This window comes from Fukomys damarensis, unplaced genomic scaffold (genome assembly GCF_012274545.1).
Source record: "Fukomys damarensis isolate Sample0158 unplaced genomic scaffold, DMR_v1.0_HiC HiC_scaffold_38, whole genome shotgun sequence".
Classification (NCBI taxonomy): Eukaryota; Metazoa; Chordata; class Mammalia; order Rodentia; family Bathyergidae; genus Fukomys; species Fukomys damarensis.
In genome coordinates, this window is record NW_022900950.1 from 77,998,287 (window position 1) to 78,005,703 (window position 7,417).

The following is a 7,417-nucleotide window of genomic DNA, read 5'->3' on the forward strand; positions in this document are numbered from 1 at the left end:
ATATAATAAAAATAGTGAACATAAGGTATGAAAGTGTTCTATAAATATAAAATTTTTATAGTTCTTATAAAGCTGATTTTTTGGAGAAACTATATAGTCTTTGAATTACATGATGCCCATAGGTCTTGTAGTATTGATCATTTTTGACAGTGCATATTATTTTACAATGAACAGTTCTGCATTCATTAATATACCCTGATGACTTAATGCACATTAGTTTCTGAAAAAAACTTGCTGTATAAGAAATAAGATATAGATTCTAATTTTTTTTCAGTTTAATAGCTTTGTAATCTTTCACATGTTAGTCAATCTACCACAAGCTATTTTTCATCTATAAAATGATATAGTAATGCTCACTCCTTAGAATTCTTGTGAGCCCTAAATAATTGTATAGTCATAAATTTCCAGGTAGATACAAGTCTTATAAGTTTTAGGCATCACAACAATATTATTTGCTAAAGAAAATTAAATTTCAAATCTCTATTAAAAATCTTAGAACCAAATCAAGAAACCATAACCTGCAAGACTCCCTATCACTGAGAAATAAACTCGATAAATTGAATAGGCAATGTATTCTGTTTCCTTGTTTCAGGCAAAGTCCCAATGCCTTCTCTCTAGATTAACAGTTCCAGAGTAGTTCCTGACAGCAGGAGCATGTCCTGGGAGTTTATTAGAGCGCCAGTTCTCCGAACCCCTGCCCACAGCCCCCGTGACGAGGAGCTTCGGGAACGGGGCCTGGCCATCTGTATCGCACAGGTTGTCACAGTGATGGCAACACAAGGAGAGTCTGAGAACTGCTGCTCTAGTACAATCTCCGGGCATCTTTAAACCAAGTCAGAACATGGGCGACACAGTGCTTCTGAGTCAGAAAGCCAGTCTGCGAATATTATGCATGTACACTTTGCTTGGTTCATCTCCTTGGCATCACCCATGTCCCTGGGCCTGAGCTGCACCTCATGACGACGCCGGGACTTTCTGAGTGCTTGCTCCAGGTATTTGGCATTTTCTATGTCATAAATGTCAGGAATGATCTTTTTGTGATGGGAGAATTTTTTTAATTGCTGGCAAGCTTAAGGCAGCTGCAACTAGACTTCTTCATGGAGGGACTTTGGACACTAACCCTGCAGCCTGCTATGACCTCATAGTGGTATCCTATCAGGAGTTTTTACTGCTGTAAAATACAGAATATTCTGTTTGAGAACTTTCCTCTACTTGGTCTGTTTATAGCAATTTTCACCTTCCAGTGCATTACCATGGGGCTTGGCAACCAACACAGCAGAAAGAATGCAGAATGACATTTAAAAAAAGAAGTAAATATGAACCTAGTTTTATCTTCTTTTTGCCTAAAATGAATCCACATGTTATCACAATTGTGAGCACTGATATCTTCAGTCTGTGGAGGGTCCACTGACTTGTAACTCAGAAATTATAGGTACGAAACCATAGACCCTGTACTAAATAGTGTGATGCTGAATGTCATACTCTGCTAAGGCTGCTAATGACAAATTATCATAGGTTTGGTGACTTGTAAATAACAAATACTTATTTCTCATTGGACAGCAGGCAGGAGGCTGGGAAGCCCAAGGTCAAGGTGCCAGCAGTTCAAGGTCTGGTGAGAACCTGCTTGCACATTCCTGCTGTGTACGCGCAGGGTGGGCAGGTAACATCATTGTGGGATGACTTGGTGGGGAAAGCTTTGCATTTCATGGCCTCAAAGGAGCCTAAAGAGCAGAAGGGAACCCAAGAGGAAGCAGGGACAGGAGATGCCTTCAGAGGCACACCCCAGGGACCTGCTCCTTCCGACTGGGCCTCCTGCCTACAGCCATCACCATGGACTCTTCAGTGGGTCAGTGCACCGATGAGCTTCATGTCCCCTGACCCAGTCACCCTCCAAAAGCTTCAGCTCTGCACGCCAGACCTGTTTTAAATCTAAACCATAATGAGAACTTCCTACAGTACTTTGAGTTCTGCCTGCACTCTGCCAATCACCAGTAACAGGTAAGATGTGGAATTTGCCTCTTGTAGCATAAATTTTAGCCCTCAAAAGTTCAAAATTTTGGATCATTTGAGATCTTGTAATTTTAGATTGCAGATGCTTAAATGATACTGGGACCTTACCTTTGCTGAATATCTGCATAAGTGTTTCCTCTCTCATTCCCTCTTTTCCTCCCTCTGTCTTCTTCCCTCACAGCATCCCTCTTCTTTTTTATTTATTTCTATTACATTTTTGTCTTATTTATACATTTATTAGTACATGTTCACAGTACATAATGATTACTTGCATCCTAGGAAATTGGCACCTGTGCATAGCATACTTTAATTCTATTTTCCCCTTTCCCTCCAACTCCCTTTTATTTTTCCAGTGTCAGATTCAGTTATTTATCTTATAAAACCTTATGAAGTTAATTATCATATCTAAAGATTGAAAACCACACTAATTGGCCATGTAAGAAAATTTTACTAAGTCAATTTATACTTTTAGATACACTGTGCTGGATTATAATAACTTTCTTTCTTCTTTCTCTCTCTGTTCTTATTATCTGGGGTCCTGGTGCATGAAATATTGTTTTCCATCATTTAATTTTTATTCTGTGAATATTGTTTTGCATTAGATGAGTTTCATGGATACAACAAACTGTACAACTCTGTTTTTTTTACCCAATCCATGAATATGTCTCTTTTATTAAATGGGGCACTGAGGCTATTGACATTGAGATGAATTGAGTATTTACTATCACTGCATTTTTTCTTGGTTTGTGGCTCCTTTGTTATTTATCCATTAACTTTACTTGGGTGTTTCTGTTTACCTAGGTTTTTAGTTGTGTTATTTCATTGTTTCAGAATTTAAAAAAAATAGATCAGCCATTAGCCATATTTACCAAGAAGAAGAAAAGATTCACATCAATGCAATTAGAAATGAAAAATGGAAATCACAACAGACCTTGTCAAAAATCTAGAAGATAGCAACTACTTAGAAAAATTGTATTTCAACAAATTGGCAAATTTTGAAGAAATGGACAGATTTCTAGACTCACAAATTACCAAAGCTAACTCAAGAAGACACAAAAATACCAAATAACCTAATAGTCAACAATGAAATGGAGACAATAATAAAGAATTTACAAACTACAAAAAGTCCAGAACGTGATGGATTCACTGCTGAATTCCACAAAATCTTTAAGATGTTGTATCACCCATACTCCATAAGCTCTTCAAAAAAACTGAAAAAGATGGAGTGCTCCCAAATTCATTTATAGAATCCAGCTTAACCCTAATTTCAAAACTGGATAAAAACCTAACTAAAAAAGAAAATTATAAACCAGTCTTCCCAAGGAACACAGCAGCAGAAAATCCTCAACAAGATATTAGCAAATGGAACACACCACATTATCAATGTCACAAGCAAGTAGGTTTCATCCCAGAGATGCAAAAATGGTTCAACATGTGTGAATCAATAAATGTAATAGATCACATAAACAGAAGGTTAAAATTACATGATCATATCAATAGATGCAAAAGAGGCTTTCAACAAAATCCAACAACACTCCGTGATAAAAACTCTGACAAAGGTAAACAAGGAACACACCTGAGTTTGACAAAATCACTAACAAACCAACAGCCAATGTCATATTAAATGGGGGAAAAACTAAAAGCATTCCCTTGAAAATCAAGAATAAGACAAGGATGCTGTCAGCACTTCTACTCAGCACAGTACTGAAAACATTAGGCAGGGCGATTAGGCGTGAGAGAAAGAAAAGAAAAGAAAGTGGGGGAGAGGGAAAAGAAGAATTCAAGTTATTATTTGCAAATGGCATGCTACTCTACATAGAAGACCCAAATAATTCCATGAAAAAAATGAGTAAAAGTAATAACCAGTGTCTACAATGTCATAGACACGAGGTGAATGTGCAAAAAGCATTTATATTTGTATACTCTCATAACAAATTAAATGAGAAGGAAATTATGAAAACCATACCAATACAGTAGTTTTTTTAATGAAATACCTAGGGATTACCTTAACCAAGGAAGTGAAAACCTCTCCAAGAAAACTACAGTAATCTGAAAAAGGAGATCGAAGAGGACATCAGAAAATGGAAAGATGTCCCCTGCTCCTGGATAGGCAGAACCAATATTGTCAAAATGGTCACACTCCCAAAACCATTATACAGATTCAATGCAGTAGCAATCAAAACACCAACAGCCAACTTTACTGACTTAGAGAAAGCATTCCTAAAATTGATATGGAACCAGAAGGGACCCAGAATAGCAAAAGCAATTTAGGGCCACAAGAGCAAAGCAGGAGGCATCACAGTTCCTGACTTCATGCTACTCTACAAAGCAATAGTGATGAAAATGGTAAGGCACTGCACAACAGACATGTGAATAAATGGGACAGAATGGAGGAAAAAAAAAGAGCCCAGACTCATTGAGTCACGTGATCTTTGATGATAGCATCCAGTAGAGGGAAGAAAGCCTATTCAACAAGTGGAGCTGAGAAACTGGTCATCCATGTGCAGAAGACTAAAACTGGCCCTTACTTCTAACTGGGTACTAAATTGAAATCAAAGCGGGTCAAATATCTAAACATCAAAACAGAAACATGGAACCTATTGGAAGATCAAATAGGGAAAACACTTGAAAACGTAGGTGTAGGAAAGGATTTTGCTAGATGCAACAATGATTGCACAAAATATAACAATAATTAACAAATGGGAATATATCAAAGTTAAAAAAACTTCTGCATATCCAAAGAATCAGTAATGTGAAACAGCAGCCAACAGAATGGGAAATTTTTTTCTAGCCATTCCTGCGACACAGGACTATCTAAAATATATAAAGAACTCAAGAAAATTAGACCACCTAAGATAAAAGATCCAATAAAAATGGGGAAGTGAAATGAACAGACATTTCACAGAGGAAGAAGAACAAACATATAAAAATATGTTCAACATCTCTAACCATCAAAAAGATGCAGGGCCAGGGATTCAGCTCAGTGGTGCCTCACCTGCCTCACAAGTGCAAGGTCCTGAGTTCAATTCCCGGTACCAAAAAAAAAAAAAGCAAATTAAAACAATTCTAAGGTTTCATTTACACCAGAAAGAATCTCCAATCTTCAATAAAGAGAAAAAATAACAAATGCTGGGAAAGCTGTGGTGATAACAGGACCCTCACACATTGTTGGTGGGAATGGAAACCATTGTAGAGATCACTATGGAGATTTCTCAAAAGCTAAAATTAGAAATTCCATATGACTCAGCAATCTTCCTGCTAGCTATCTTCCCAAAGATTTTTACGTATCACACTACAGCAACACATGCTTATAGCAGCACAATGCATAACAGCTACATCCTAGAAGTAGCCTGTTTGCCCAGCAACAGACAACTGAAGGAGGAGGATACAGTGTCTATACATAGGGAACATTATTCAGCTGCAAAGAAGGATGCATTCAAGACACTTGCAGGAAAATGGATGCACCTGGAAAATATAATGTTGAATGAAATAAAGCAGGCACACAATCTTAAACACCATATGGTATCTCTCATTAGAATGAGACAAAGTACAAACAAAACTGGAAGGAGACAAGGGGGCTGATCTCTTGGCAATGGGAAGAGGTTCAAGAGACCAATGTCAAGCGATGAGAGGGATGAGGGGTAGTGGAAGGGGAGATGAGCAGAGTAAAGATAAATCCTGTACAGGGACCTAATAACCTCAAGGCATGTAAACATCCTGTGCCAGAAACAGGAGCGAAGACACACGATATAAGAAAACTCGAATAAATCAACTTCCAAAATGTTTTCAGAAATGTATTTTATTTGTCATAGATTATAGTAACTGCAATGCATATGTCTGAAAAGAAGTAAAATGTGGTAAATATTTGGCAATGCCTCTCACTTTTGATGAGTTTATTCAAATTTTTAAAGAAGTTTTATAAGTTCCTCACTGACAGATACTACAGTAATGTAAAATTACAAACGTGATTACTTCCTCCATGTACAAAACCAATATTGAAGTACTTAGTTTTCTATTTACTATTTTTTATCTTCCTTGAAATCAACTTAGACAACAAATATTCTGAATTATATCAAAATACTTTTAGATATTCATTTTGTAGCTGGGTGTGGTGGCACATGCCTATAATCCCAACACTCAGGAGGCGGAGGCAGGAGGATGGTTGGGAGTTTAAAACCAGTTTGGGCTACATAGTGAGTTCCAGGGCAGTCTGAGCTACGTAGTGCAACACTGTCTCAAAAAAAAATTCATTTTATCATGTTTTTAATATCACAAATTGATGAACAATAATAAACACTTCTTTTGAAAGAGCAGTTTTCTTACAATTGCATAAACTTCTATAAAATAAATATAGTAAACAAAATGTACTATCACATTGCCTCAGTAGGTAGACACATACTATTTCTAAAACTCATTCAGGTCTCTTAATGTTTATACTGTATTCCAGTGACCAACTATCTTCTGGTAATTCAATTTTTATCTCCTGATATGGTGGGCATAAATTTGGGAAAATAAGTAGGATGTTTTTCACACCTGAAATTAATCATGGATGTTCAGGAAAACATTTGCACAGATTTATATTTTCACTTTCCACAAAGAAGGATGTTAAACAGTTCAGTTTCTTGAGCAAGTCCATATTTATTACTTTAGCACAACTTGAGAGCTTTGTAGAGGAAGAAGTGAAATCCAGAAAGAAGTTTACCCCATCTATGCCAATTTTGAACATTTAGAACAGTACCACTGTAAGTATGATGGAGACAAAGAGCACCTAGAAATTTGTAGATGTGCTCATATTCCATGCACTCTTACCCTGAGAGAAAAATCTTAATTTTCCATGAAACCATGACGGGTTGTGCCTCGGTGGAGAATCTCACTCTCCTCTAGTCTGACACTGTTGGTTACCGGGGCGAATTAATCACACCATTTCTTCTCAAGCAATGATCTGTTTCCTCTTCTTTTAGTGGCTGGCCTAAGCACTCCAGAGGTGAAATGCAGCTGTCATTTGTGAATTTAACAAAAAGTACAGTCTCACATATCATAGAAAAAAATCCTTTTTAATATGCAGTTAAATCTTGTTGTGTTTGCTCATTGGTTTTTGGTGCCAGGGGTTGAAGCTAGGTCTTACCCTTCTAAGCGCATGCTCTGCCACTGAGCTACATCTCTGGCCCTTAGGTACTGAGAGAAACCATCCCAATTTTCAGAAAATAGCAGAATTATGTTAGTCCAGAAGGAGACAACTTCATGAAACAGAATGCTGGTCCAAGATACAATCAAAAAAGGAATAATTCATAGGACTCAATAAACTGATAAAATGATCTAAAGTTTGGCTACTTATTGAAATTTTATTAAGTTATAAAAAAGTTATATATGTATATATGTATGTATATATGTATGTGTATATGTATGT